Raw genomic sequence first — 14,797 nt, 5'->3', positions numbered from 1 at the left:
CCCTGGAGCTAAACCTCCTAGCTTTACTGTCCGTAATACTCTTATGGCACAGTTTGTTTTACACTAAGACAGATGACTCAGAACTTAAGGAGATGTATCCTCTCCTTTGCCCTGTTGGAATCCACTTGTGAACTTTATTTGAGTATTATTTGAAGGACTCACAAATACCTAAGTATTAATGGATTTATCCTGTTACTTAATAAGTCAGCAGCTGATTTATAGTGAGATTAAGTTATTTGCCCAAAATCACAAAAGAGCCTATAAAAAATGTTGGAAATGACAGATGGTCTCCTTGGTTCCAATCTGGCAGGCTAGATTAGGTATCCTTCCCCTCTTCAAGAATTTTTGAAGCTATATACAGGCGCTTTATCTTTCTACGTCATGCAGCTATATTTATTTCTTGATTCTGTTTCAGGAATAATTCAAACACATGCTTAAATGCCACTGATACTAAACTGTATTTCATCATGTGGTTTAGGTGTTTCCCAACATTATGTTCCTGCAATGATCTTGTAAATCATATAATAATTTAGCATGGAAGGGACCTTAGGACCTCATCTGGTCTAAACTCAGTCCCCCACTCAAAATGGGGTCAGCTTTGAAATTACACCATGTTGCTCGGGCCTTGACTATCTCTGAGGATTCTGCAGCAGCCCCTTCTCCCACCTGAGCACCTCACTGGGAAGGTTTTTTTCCTTGTATTTAGTAAGAGCTCCCCAGCTGCAACTTGCCTCTCCGAGAAGAATCTCTTTTCTATAACCACCCATTAATTAGTTGTAGACAGCAATCAGATCCTTGCTTAGGCTTCTGTTCTCCAAGCTGAATGAACCCACTTCTCTCACCCTCACTTCCTATGTCATGTACTCCGTCCCCTTAAACGTTTTGGTAGCCTTTCTACTGGTCTTGCTCTAGTTTGTCTGTGTCAAGACATTTGCTTGAAGGTCCCCAAACTGGACACACTAGTTCAGATTTATCTCATAAATGCTGAACTGAGGGGGAAAACCACTTTCCTCAATCTGCTGGCTATGCTCTTATTAACACAGCGCATGGTTATCATTCAGTGCTGCACGGGAATATTGATGCAGAGCAGACAATATAGAAGAGTGGGCATATATCACAAGCACTTTGCAGGTCCTGCTTTTATTCATAATCATGTGAGATCATTTCTGTTCATTGCCTGAGGGCTGACTCCTGCCATGGGCCAGAAGAAATCCAGAATGGGAAAAATCCACAAATTCAGCAAACACTAAGTGCCTTTGAACTTTGGTTCCGAAACCATTTTGGTTTCAAAACTGTATTTGATGATTTATTCTCCAGTTTGTCACTGCTTAATGCAACATATTATTTTAATGCAAGTTTTCCAAGTGTCTCAGCTGAGCAACAGATTGTTCTCATTAGTGTTTGTGAAAGGTGCCGAATGCTTTGGGTGAGGGTTGTGCTCAGTGGAATTTTGGCAAACTCAAGTATCCCAGGCAAGAATCAACTTTTGTTGTACCTATTTTACATTTGGGGGTTCACACCAGCAAAAAAGCTTGTCTTCATGATGTAGTTTCAATTTTGAGTGATACAGCTTAATTTTGTCAGATTATAAGTGCTGAGTAGAAGACCAAACCATGAAATCACTCAGAAATTATGCTATTAGTCTCTTTATATAGGTGCTGGGTAATGATTGCTTCAACCTCTCTGAAATTCAAAGCTAGAGAAAAAAGGGAGAGAACAGGAGGAGAACACTAGAAGCTGTTAAAACTAACAGAAAAGTATTTATAGTGTTTTTTGAAAAACTAATCACATATCTGGGTGGATAAATTCCAACATTAGCCGTAGCTAGGATCCAGTTTTTGATCCTTGACCACTACGAAACAGAGCTACCTGGCTCGTATCAATATCTAGAAGACCTACCTCTGCCGCCATTCTTATCTTCTCAGGAAGAAGCAATGGCTGAGGTCAGAAGTACAGAGAAATCACTTGTCCGTTCCAGTGGCATATCACACCAGTGCTATTGTCCACCTCCTCCTTCCTTGCATTACCTAACTTTCAAGTGAGCATATATAGTCCTAAATGCAGAGCGTATTTTTTAATCATTGTATTTCAATGAGGGGCTTGGGCTTTTCCAGTTTGGGGGTTTGGGAGTATGTATAGCTGCATCCTGACTTCATGTTAGAGCAAGACTTCATAGCCATCTAATCCTCCTGCCGTGCCCTCGATTCCCCAGGAAAGACAGGCAGGGCTGCGGGTGGTGGGGAGACGCGCGTCTTCCAACAGAGGTAGATGGCTGGGAGATGGGAAGAGCCAGGCACGCCGCCGCGCGCACCTGCCCTGCGGTTCAGACATACCCTTTGACATCACCTGCAACCCTACAACTGGACAAGGCCAAAACACGTCCTAAGAAGCTGTACTATGCTGCAAATTCGCGCTGAATTCCTGTCCAGTATGTACAAGATTTTCCTAAATCAATTGTGAAGAAGTGCGCGGACTGGAGTGACACATGCCCTACTGTACTCCAGTAAGTTTCTACCACTAACTATTGTTTCATCCCTTAAGTAAAGTTCCTTCTCTTTTGGATGGCTTGGCAAACATTTAAGGCTCTTTTAGATGCTTAACATTCGACTTTTCTTTAAACACACGTGTTAATTTTTTGGTGGTGGGTTTAGTTATTGTTCATAGCCTTTTGTGGCCCCTGACTGACATTTCCTATTATTTAAACAGCTAATTAGCCTTATTTTATTAGGTGTAAATGTGTTTCCATGCTTTGACAGGCAAACACTAATCTCTACACTTCAGTAGCATGTAGGAATTTATTGCCTGTTAATTGTGCCCTAGGGCATAGTGACTTTTAAAAGTGAAATAACAATCGTCATGTCTCCTTGTATATATATATATTACTGCAGTGCCTGTATTGTTGTAACATATGTCTAGTTGGCATTATCAGTCATTCAGAGGGCAGCCATTCAAAACTGTACTGATTTTTCAAACAAGGTGGAGTTTCAGATATTAATACTAATACAAAATACAAAGATAGCTGGTTGTTATGCTTCAGTGCACAAGTGGTTGCTTTTGAATGGCTTTACTTTTTTTTGGTTCTATCTGTCCTAGTGACAGCATGAGTGCCAGATTGTGTGGATGTTACCTGATTTTACTCTTTATGTGTAATGATTTTAAAGCCTTTTACATTCTGCTGCTTCTGTGAGGGCTTGCTTGGTATTATATTATATTCTTTTGATATATTCTACATTCTGTGTCAACAGATGTGCTTCTCAGTGTGTGACTCAGTGATAACACACTGAGTTTTCACTTCACTTGTCAACGCGTTTGCCTTTATTTCATAAATGCTGAATGTTTTATGGGATCTTATTCAGCCACCCACTCTTCCTTCTACAGGCCTTTTCTCAGAAACAATAAAATTAGTCAAGATTCCTTTTATTTGTCTTGAAATATATTCCTTAATGTGACGATGAAGTCATGCAAAGATTCATTATCAGTTTAGGGCCAATTTAATATCTATTCTCTTTATTTTCTGAGCTAATATGCATCCTTGAAAAATGTACCAGGTGGAAAACTGTGAAGGGACTGGAAGAATGATACCGTACTCGTAGTGTTGAATATTTTGGTCAAGGACTTCTGATGCAAGTTTCTATAGTATCAAATTAATGCATTGCTTACACATTTTGGTATCCAAACGTGATTCCCTTAGAACTCCTAAGGAAATGACTCCATAACTGTGAGTGATTAGATACAATATGGAGAGTGTGTGTGTGATTGGAAGGGGAAGCAGTGTCCTTGATTGCACAGTTTTATTCTTTTTGGGCCCCATTCCCAAGCATCTAAAAATACGCTGTGCTGATCCCTTTTATTCTGAGGCTATATCCTACCACTTACTTCAGCTGCCACTTCCTTTTGGCTTACCTTCTTTGCGTTCTGACCCTGCAAGATATACTGTTTAAAATAATTGCTTCAACCATAGATATCTAAAACCAGTGGGTAACTGTGTCCTGTTATTCCAAAGGAGGCAGAACATTTGTACCTTCCATTAACTTCATTTAACAATGTCAATTCTTAGCACCTTTAGAATTAAGGAAATGTGTTTTCACGCTAAGAGAAGAACCTCAGTATGAACTTTTTAACCTGTGTCACTCTTGTAAGTCTTTGTGACAAGACCTGCAGGGTACACAAGCAGAAAAAGTCATATATACTCTCTATTAATCCCTCATTCAGGCTACAAAGTAGATTGTGCCTTTGCTTTCTATTCAGAAAAGAAAAAACATTTAAATGGTAAACTTGTGTTCCAAATAATGGTATATTGCTACCTACCTATTGCACTGCTGCTCTGGAAGGCTTTGGCTGAATGGGCTTCAATGGAAAAAGGAATGCAAAGAGAGGCTTGCTAAAAGTTTCCCAAGGTGTCCAGAGATGCTACACAATTTTACATATATTACAGAGCATACAGAAAGGCAAAATTGTCATAGGCAGATAGACCTTGAACAGTAAGTTACGTTATCCAGAGCGAAAGGGAGTAGGGAGTGAAGTCATACAGAATAGTAAATAATATAGTCAATCTGACAGCAAAAATAGTCAGGAGATACCACAACTCTTTAAGAATATTTTTCCCAATTTCCTCTCACAAACATACTTTTTACATCTGATGGAAATGTTTCTGCTCTCCCTTTAGATCAGCAGTACAGGAGAAAAAAAATATCAAAATGAAAAAAAAGGTTTCGGGAGGGTTAGAGAAATGTCGTGCAAGGAGCATATCTCATACTGACGCTGGTCAGGGCTGGAGACTGCAGGATCGGTGGCTGAGTGCGGTGAGGCTATGTGCAGTGTACCCGACAGTTAGCTGGGGAAATAAAACCCTCTAAAGTCCCTTAATAAACTTGTGCACTCCATTTTCATTCTTATATTATTTGGTTTCGATTTATTTCGTTAATGGTTTGAAAGTCTCAGATCAAGAAATTACTTCTTGTAGTAGCAGGAATGGGAAGGGCAATTCTACAGTTACTGCGTGGGCTGGGATGGAGGACTTTTTACATTTCTCCTCAAGTTCCTTCCTCATTAGTTTAACAGTTTCCCTGCAGTCACCAGTGTCTCTGTGGTTTACAGTCTTTCCCACTATTGCATTTTCATCTCCTGACATTACTGTCATCTCTGGCTTCCTTGCCACTGCTCCTCAAGAAGCGATGAAGTAACTACTACATTTACTGATTGTCAGAGATGATTTTGTTGCCTAATTTTGTGGGCAGCTTACATGACAGTCTCCGAAAGTCTTGAATTTCAGACCCTGCTGCTTTCTGAAAATCAGATCCACTTAATATACTTCTAAGTTGGGCAGTTCTCATTAGGAGTGTCCAACACCACTACTTCACTGGTGGAAATTCTGGCTGTCATGGGCACATCCATTCCCTCACCACATTAACACTGCGTAGCAAGGTGACAATTTTCTCTGCATTCTCACAGTGCCCAGACTGACGTTTGGATTTGGGATCTCACTTTTCTCATGGTCCAAGTATGATCATGATACTGACCATTATCACTGCCTTAGTGATGTTTTCTCTCTCTTGTGCAAGAGACACCCCATGACAATTTGAATCCAGCCTGCTTCCCGTCTTCTTCACTTTTGAAGCATATGAAGCTTCATAATGACAGTGATCTCCCTGAGAAGGTGTTTTCAGAGCCATTGCTCTAACATTACTTGTATTTGACAGCAAGTTTTACTGCACTTGTTTCTTTTCTGAATAAGCATTTGACATAGAACAGCTTGGTCATTGCCAAGATCCTGAAAGGATACAGAAGCCCATCATGTAACGACTGTTTTCTTCTCTATACGGCCACTTCTCGCGCTCTGTGGCAATTCTCCCAGCTCCTCCACTGAAGTCCATGGGCCCAGAGGAAAATTCACCAGTGATCCATTACTTTAGTCAACGTTTGATTCATTGCAATAGAGGAAGGTGAGATAACCCCAACAAACAAAAAAACCAAGAGACTAATACAAATGTTAGTCAGTTAGATGACAAGAGCATATAATATGTGCCCTTCAGTTGATATATGCTGCCAGCAGAAGAGGAGGGGTGAGCGAGTTCATAATTGTTTGCTATCACTTTCTATATTTGCTGGAATCTCGGTTTGCCATAACTTGCTTTAATTATAAGGCACAGGAGTTGTGTTTTGTGTTTCAAGAACGGCTTTAATTCTGGCCAGTTGAATAAAACTATGTTGAATAAGAAAGTCAGGATAGGTGAGGGAAGGTGATTCAACAGCAACATGGGGCTGTGGGTGTCTGCAGTCTTTCTTGGCTGGAAAGGGGTAAATAGCTTTTGTTCTTGGCCTTCTTCTTCAAAAAAAAAGAAGATAAATGATTGCAGGTAAGCAGATATTTAAATAAACCGTGTTTGTATACATTTTGATAATTTTTCTAAATCTTCTCTTGTCCTTTGTTGGTAATACATGTTCTGCAAGTTCTGCTCACAGCGCTCAGGGGTGTGTTATTAACTGCTGTGGGCTTAATGAAATTCTGGGGTTTGGAATAGGAAAATATGACTTCTTGCTTAGTTGTCACTAGCAACTTCCAGTTGTCTGAGCAGAAGAGATAGATTTTAAGGTATGTTTTCCATATTTCTTCTTAGAAGAAAGTTATACTGATACGGATTGGTTCATCTGTCTGCATCACCAAATCAGTTGATTTTTGTGGGACTATTTTTTAAATCTTTCCTGCTTCTACATCATTAGTTTCTCTCATGTTCTTTGCTTCTGGTGCTAGTCTTATCTTTCTTTCCCTGTGATTAGTTAATGACTACTTCCATTTCTCTAGCAATCATGTTACTATTGTTTTTATGTCTTTGTGCCCAGGGCCACTGCTGTCTGTCAACATACTTCATGTTTTCTTTTTTAATTAGTAGCTGGAAACACCTAGTAGAAAAGCATAGAGTGATGGATTACTATGTTCTGGAGCAGTGACTGTGGCATAGCTTTGAGGAACTACTCTATAAAGCTATTAAAACATTTTTAAAGGCTTAAATATTTAAAACATTAACATTTAAAAGGGTGAAGTGATTTATGACCTGGACATTTTTCTTCTGTAATTGCAGCAACTAGAAAGACAGATTGAAGAAAAGATAATTGTGTGGTTATGATACTTTAGCCAGATGGCATGGGCTCTATTTTTTGTTTTATGACAGATTTTTTTTTAATTGTATGGACAAGTAATTTAATTTTCTTGTTCTTCTATTTCTTTCAAAAAAAGGTCAGAAGATGTCAGGTCCCTTTCAGCTGACACTAATAGCTTTGAACCTTCAATAACCATTCCTGGTTTCCCAGCAAGTATAACTTAAGTCTAGATAAATAAGAACAGTGTGAAAGAAGGAGAACAAATGAAAAGAAGCAATACCCCTTCTAGATAAAGAAGCAGTTAAAAGTCTCTACTAAATAAAAACCAAAGCACTAACAGGACTAACAGGAGGAGAGAATAAATATATGGAAAATGTCACCAAAGGAACTGTGGTCACTTGTGAAGGAGAGAAAAGTGAAGTGGTCTTTCAGATCAGCAGCCTTCTGGCTTGCAAATTCGTACCAAACAAGATGAGTCCTTGGAAACAGTAAAAAAAACCCCAAAACAACAGAGAGACACTATAGGCAAAACACTCTTTAAGAGTGCCAACCGAAAATGAAACACTGCACTAGACACTGTCACATTTCTCAGCACAATAGAAGTGAAAGATGCCAAAAAAAAAAAAAAAAATTAAACTAGAAAGGTGCAGGTGAGGATTAACTTATGGGGAAACACTTAAAGGTCCTGATGGTCGCGATGAGGAAATATCATTAAGTCTCTGTTCTCTGAAATAAAAGGAAGTTGTAAACACAATGACAAAGAAAGGTGACCACAGTGACTGTGGCATCTGAGTGTGTGCTGTATTCTGTTCAGAGGCGGACAAGCCATCTACAATATTATCCAAAGAATAAAGGAAACAACTGCTGACAAATAAGGGAAGCACAGACTGAATTTCAAAAAGGAAGATCTGTTCTTCAACCACAATTCCTCAAGCTACTGCCTGTGGGTTAATTTTTATCCTGGAAGCAGTAAACCGCAGAATAATTTTAATTTCCATATCTCAGCCAGAAGAACATACAGACACACACATTCTGCACTCAAGCAGGCAAGCCAAATGAATTGGGGAAAATAAACATAAAAGCAGTTTAGCCAACTTTTCACTGAATTAAGTGAAAAGCTCTGTAACAACCCTGCTAGCAACTGTCTTTCAATTTTCTTTTCATCTAAAAGACTGGGTATTCTTTGCATTAACAAAAGATTGACAAACCCTGAAACAGAGTGTTAAATGGAAAAAAGAAAACAGAAGTTGGTCCTCATTAATTTTATAGGTGTAAAGACAGCATTTAGGCAGCCACCATCCCAATACTTCTGGGAATATCTTAGGTGTTATGGTATGCCACTATAACAAGGAACTTCATCAAGGGTTTATGTAAGGTTTTATGTAAGGAAGTAGAAGTTGTGTCCGATTTAGATTTCAGCAACAGTAGAAATCAGTATCAGTTACTTATCACTTCTGGTTTGAATTGTTGCTGACTTCAATGAGAGAAAAAGCATAGACTGGGCATTGCTAGAGAATCTTGATTGTGCTGGCAACACAGCATAATCATAGAATCATAGTATCATTTAGGTTGGAAAGGACCTTTAAGATCATCAAGTCCAACCGTCAACCGTGCCCACTAAACCATGTCCTGAAGTGCCTTGTCTACGCGTTTTTTGAATACCTCCAGGGATGGTGACTCAACCGCTTCCCTGGGCAGCCTGTTCCAATGCCTGACAACCCTTTCAATAAAGAAATTTTTCCTAATATCCAACCTAAACCTCCCCTGGCACTACTTGAGGCCATTTCCTCTCGTCCTATCTCCAGCCACCTGACAGAAGAGGCCAGCACCCACCTCACTACAACCTCCTTTCAGGTGGTTGTAGAGAGCGATAAGATCTCCCCTCAATAATAAACCAACACAAGGTTTTCAGCACTGCAGAAAAGATAGGAGAACCAATACCAGAGCTTTTAAACTCATTCTCTCTGAAAGGAAGAAGGGTCAGGAAGAGTTTCAGTTTTCATGCCTTCCAGGAAGTATGTTTCTAGTTGACAATGAAGCAACTGCATTCACCACCTTCAACAAGACTTGGTTGCTGAAATAAGCAACCTAAAGGCCTTCCAACTTAACTGCTGTTCCACCTTTGCCTAGAAGAAAACACAGGAAAAAAATCAAAAGTGTATCTCTGCAAAACAAAAGAGCCTGAAAGGTAGATCCTCCTTGTAGAGACCAGGCCAAGTCCAGGGAGTGGTTTGCAGTAGGGTGTCTTAGCTCAGAAATAGCTTCAACCAAACATGACTGTACTGTTTCCAGATCCAGGCTGGCTCTATGCAGTCACCTCAACTCATTCAGCTCCTCAGTATTTCCAGTTCAAAGGTTAACGATACTACCAGTATGAGTTGAGGTCTGTCTGCATTCACTGGTGTGGTTGTGGTTGTGTGCCCACATTGGTCCCTGTGGCTTGTGTTTCCTATTGCCTCATTCCAGGCCTTCAAAGGTGTGCAGATGGTAGAAAACATCAATTACAGGGACTTAGTCTAAATGTAGGCCTAAATGCCTTTGAAAGTAAATTCCTTAGAAAATACCAGGTATTAAGTGGTATTAAATGACAACACATTTCAAAAGAATTCAGCAGTGTCTTAGCTAGAAGAGAAGATGGACATTTCTGAGACATGTTAAGAAGGAAGCCTGAGGGACAATTCAGTTGTCCAAACATGGCATCCAGTCATCGTACAGGCCCCAGGGAATCCCTCCTGGATTCCGGCCGTTGCTCCTGAGAGGCCTGGGCATGCTGGACCAGTGCCATCCCTGGGTGGATGGCTTGCATGTCCCGGGTTATTACAAGTGGGATTAGACACCTAGATCTGACAACCAAACTGAGCCCTGTGTGGGGGCCAAATGGTGGGGCTGCTGAAGGAACATGAAGAAGTATCCGACTGAAAGATTCCTCTCCTCAGCAGGGCTCAAGGGAGAAATATTTCACGTCACAGGTCTTCAAGGAGCACTCGATCCTGGACAGACAGGGCTGGTGAAGCCTTTTCATGCCCTCAGTAGCATGTGGTCACCGAGAAGTAGACTGGTTCAGAAAGGAGGATGTTTCTCATTTCCAGAATGTTGCAAATGTTCGTCTGTTGATTTTTTGAAAGAGCTGCAGGATCCTTACCTGGGAGGAGAGACAGAAATGCAAACAGGTACATTTCCTGTGAAGTACAAAACTAAGCATTCACTTTCAGATCCACGTATTTGTTCTTGAATAGACGGGATTTTTGCAAGCACCTTGCTTTTTGTTTCGGTTATGCAGCTGTCTCCTGAAACAGTATGCAATTTCGGAGGTTGAAAACTCTTTCAGCAACATATTTAGAGGTTTATCTCATGGAATAGCAGTGTATTTTGGTTTGGTTTATCTTGCAATATTCTGTTCTTCTTTTCGGCAAGACAGCACTCATCTCTTTCCTTGAAAAGGTGAACCAGAACTAGTTTTCATTCCCTATACTTGCAAGTCTCACATTACAAATTTCTGTGTACATATGTATGAGAGAGCAGAGAATCCCCAATAAAAACAACCTTCACAATGGAATCTTTTTGTACATAATGCTTGAAATAACTTGCCAAAATCTGTGAGTCAGGCTATGCTCACAACTTCATGAGGCTGGGAAGCAGAATGGCTCAATGACTACTGTTCTGAGTAAATTCCTCAAAAATATCTGCTATAAGTTTGGCAAACATACATTGGCAATGACAGAGAAAAAAAAAAGGATGCATTCAGTATCTCAGAAGGGTCATGACCCATCGGTGTGAAACTGCCCTGAAAAGGCATGGTGGTTTTGCATGTTCGAGAAAAATGATTTAAAACTGGGATAGGTGTAGGGAATGTCTACGAAGGCATTCCTGTCCTATGAGAGGAGGCAATTATAGTAAAAATAAAGTTGATTCTGTGTCTGACATAAGTATTTATCAAGGAATAAATACCTGTAAATAGATGGTATTTAAACTAGAAAGACAAAGTCAACATAAAACCAGAAAGATGTAAACTCGGTAGGAATTCTCTTAGGCTGGAAATGGGAAGAAATTCTTTAAAGTAGGGGAATAAGGTTCTGTTACAGCTTTTCTTTAGAAAGAACTGGGACAGCAAAAAATCTAAGCAATTAGCATTGTTTTCTAAAGAAATAAGAGTTGTATGAGCAACCTGTTTGTATTTACATGGTTCCTACCTCACCAAAAATGTTCCTCCTCCCTTTGGAATCTGTTGGCCGGTTTTAATTAAAGCTGATAAAAAGGAATAGGTTTTAAATGTAATTATATTCCCACAGTTTTCATGAAAATAGGGGCTAGGTAGAGTAGAGAGAACCCATATGAAAATCAGCTGAGAGAAAGGCTTAGTGTGATTTCAGACCTTATTAGTCACCAGCATGTCCCTGGGCTCACTAGGGCATTTAAATGCCTTACGAATGCTCACCCATGGGAAAGGCATCGAGCTGAGGTCACACTTTCTCAAACACAGAAACCTCAAGCTACTTAGGAAAACAGGTTTCTGTAGTTCCTGTGGTCACAGCACTAGATTTCTAACACTGGAGGCTGATACGCAGTGAAAGGGATTGAACGTGTCTGTCTGCAGAAGGGCTGGTTTTGACGACTTGACCAATGCATTTTCTGACTCCGTCACGCATGCTGTGTGAAATCGGACACATCTTTTCATCCTTATGTGACCTCTAGGATTACAACATCTGTGCAGATTTACCCCTCACCAAGCAGACAAACAGACACCTTCAGCTGGATCATATTTTAAAGTGTTTGAATTAGATCTGTTACAACAGTGACTTTTTTATTTTTAGTCATATTAATGATGAACAGTTACAAATTTGCCCCCACCTGGATGCACTGATTATTTCAAACACACTGAAATTTTTACAAAGTTTGTACTGTTCTGAGAAATTACAGGTAGAGGAGAGATTACCTCTTGGGTGTTTTTTTGTTTCACAATTATAAATATTTCTGTGGCAACTTCAACAATAGCTTTCATGGAACAGGAAAAACAAAGAGTTTATTTTTAGGTGCTCATTTGGTATAGCCTATCCCTTAGGGCTGTGCCTATTTCCTCTCTTAATAAGCCTCATCCATCTCACCAAAATGATGGACAACTTAACTTCATTGCTGGCTGAACCCAGTGCAAAGCAGACGACCAGCCGTTTCCCCAGGTTCTAAATTCCCAAGCGTGCTTTGTATTTTCCCATGAGGAGGTCAGACACGTACAGACGTAGGTGGGTGCAAGGAAGGGATCCTTCCCATTTCCAACCCATTCCCAAGAGGCCCAAGAAGCTGGGCTAACTTGGTTTTCCATGGCTTGGCGACAGATGTTGCGGTAGGCATCGTCCGATACCCAGCGGTCGTCAGAGGGCTGTTTCTCGGCGTACTCTTCGGCTGTGATATCTCATAAGCAGAACCTTTTCTCCTTGTGCTCCTTCTCCCAGCGGACTCCTAACTCCCGACTTGGAGTTGTGAGTACACCCTGGTACGGATGTTGAATAATAGCAGTAGGAACAGCAGCAGGAATAATAAAGGAAACTTTACTTAGCCCTTTGCCTGTGTCAGATTGTAGGTACTTACATGATCTCTGTTATACAAATCGTGAGCAACTTTGTAGATTATCAGTGGTATTTAGACAACTACATCCCTCATTCTGATGGGAGTTAGGCACTTCAATGCCTTTAAGGATTTGTGCCTCTGGGGCTTCTTCCAGATAACAGAAGTCTGTGGCAGAGTCTGTGGGAGATAAACTTGAATTGCCCACATCTAAGGGCTGGGGGAAGGGCAGGCAGTAGCACAGGCAGAAAGAGCACAGCTTTTCCTGCCTGCAGCACGCCTGGCCTCCACGGAAAGCCTGGAAAGAGCCTGAAGAGCTGGCGTGCTGACAGCGTTAAAAACGGCTGTATCTGAGCTTAGACGAGAGCTAAGGACCGTGGACCAAAGTTGGGCACGGTGTTAGAAACTGCAGATCCAAACCGGTGTCCCTGTGGAGGGAGGCAGGGGTGTGTGGATGCGGCTGCAGGGGTGGAAGGCCACTGGTGACACTCACCGTCATTTCACAACCAGCTGTATTCAGCCCTGAGCACCTTGCAAGCTACTGGAAACCCGGATGATCTGTTTTACTTTGGGATTTTGTTTGTTCCGTCTTGTTTTCACAGCAAGGGAGACGCAAAAATTGGGCAAGATTTAGGATTTTTTAAAAGTGTCCTGCTCTTGGACATGGGAAATCCTGTTCTATTTTTATATAGAAAAGTTTCATAATCGTTCTTGAAGGTTCCCCAGATCCTCTTTCCCTAAAATGCCTCTAAATCAGCCCATCTACATGTGTGAAGAGGAACATTAGGTTTTCTTTTTGATGGCAAGCAGGCACATTTAAAGCGATTTGCATTTTCTCATAATGAGCCACTGTCAGTCATTAGTCGGCCAAAGGGATTCCATCCTGCAGACAGACAGCTGCCAGAAAGCAGTCAATGCAAGAGCCTGACCCTGCTGCTCTTGCTGGATGTAGACTTCCCTTGGAAATGGGTTTTGTATCCCATTAAGAAAGGCAGGAACTCGCCTTTAATAAGAACTAATAAGAAAGTTTATAAGAACTATTTTAAGAATCAGAATTGTTCTTTTAAGGAAAGATTAACTCTTTAAGACAAGGGAAAGCATCAGCAACATTGAAGAACCCATGTATCCAAGGTTCCAAATACCCTCTTTTGGACTGACATGATCCTTCCAGAGTAGGAATAAAAGGTTTCCAGCCTTTATCGCTTATTTAAGGGAAAGCAAGCCAAGATATTTTTAAAGCCTCTGACAGCAAAGCATTCTCCCAAACTGCTTTGGGAAACACCGCGGCTCTTCTTCGGATGTGACTTCGTTTTTCCTGCTAAGACACTCCTGGGGCTCGCAGCTGGCCCCCAGCACCGTGTGCCCTGTGCAGAGAAGGACCCCCCCGGGACGGAGGGGACCCAGGGGATCCGTCTGCCGTGGGGTTTGGGGGGGTGGGTGGCAGCCCCCGGTTTGTTACCCTCCGGTAACGGGAGGACCGTGCCCCCGAGGCCAGGGCAGCCCCAGCACCGTCGGGGGAGACGTTAGCTTCTTCCCGGTGACCGAGGTTTTGGAAAATTACCTGCATTAAACCGGGTTGGGGGGGTGGGGGGGTGAGGGGGGCAGGAAGAGGCTCTTAATCCCTGGTGTCTTTGTTCCGGCTTGCACACATCGGAAGCAGGGCTGAAGCCGTGTGGTGGCTTTTTATGGAAAAGGAAAGACATTTGCAGGCACTTGGGTGTATCCTGAGCGGGGCTGGAGGCACGGTGAGGGGCACCCCGGTACCGGCTGGGGCCGTCCGCCCATCCCCGCATCCCCCCCCGCCCTTTTTTCCCCCCCCCCCCCTTCAAGATCAAAAGCTCCTCGCTGTTGCAAAAGGCCTATTTTCTCAGGCGTCCTTCCCCACCACGGCTTTGTGAAAAAAGGACAATAGCCTCCTGTGTCAGTGGTGTTGGCACCGGCCTTGCATAATACAGGAAGCAGCATTTCCTTTCGGGGGTGGAAAATTAACTTGGATCGTGCGTTTCTCTTTTTATTGCTGACCGTCCACACCCCGGGAAATTCGGCTCGCTGGGCTCTCGGGAAGGGAAGCGGCAGCAGCCGCCTCTCCGCGCCCTCCCCGGGGCAGGGGAAGACCCGAACGCGGCTCCGCTGCCCGCGG

Source organism: Haliaeetus leucocephalus, unplaced genomic scaffold (genome assembly GCF_000737465.1).
Source record: "Haliaeetus leucocephalus isolate CR32 unplaced genomic scaffold, Haliaeetus_leucocephalus-4.0 Scaffold351, whole genome shotgun sequence".
Taxonomy (NCBI): domain Eukaryota; kingdom Metazoa; phylum Chordata; class Aves; order Accipitriformes; family Accipitridae; genus Haliaeetus; species Haliaeetus leucocephalus.
This window is presented reverse-complemented; position numbering follows the sequence as displayed.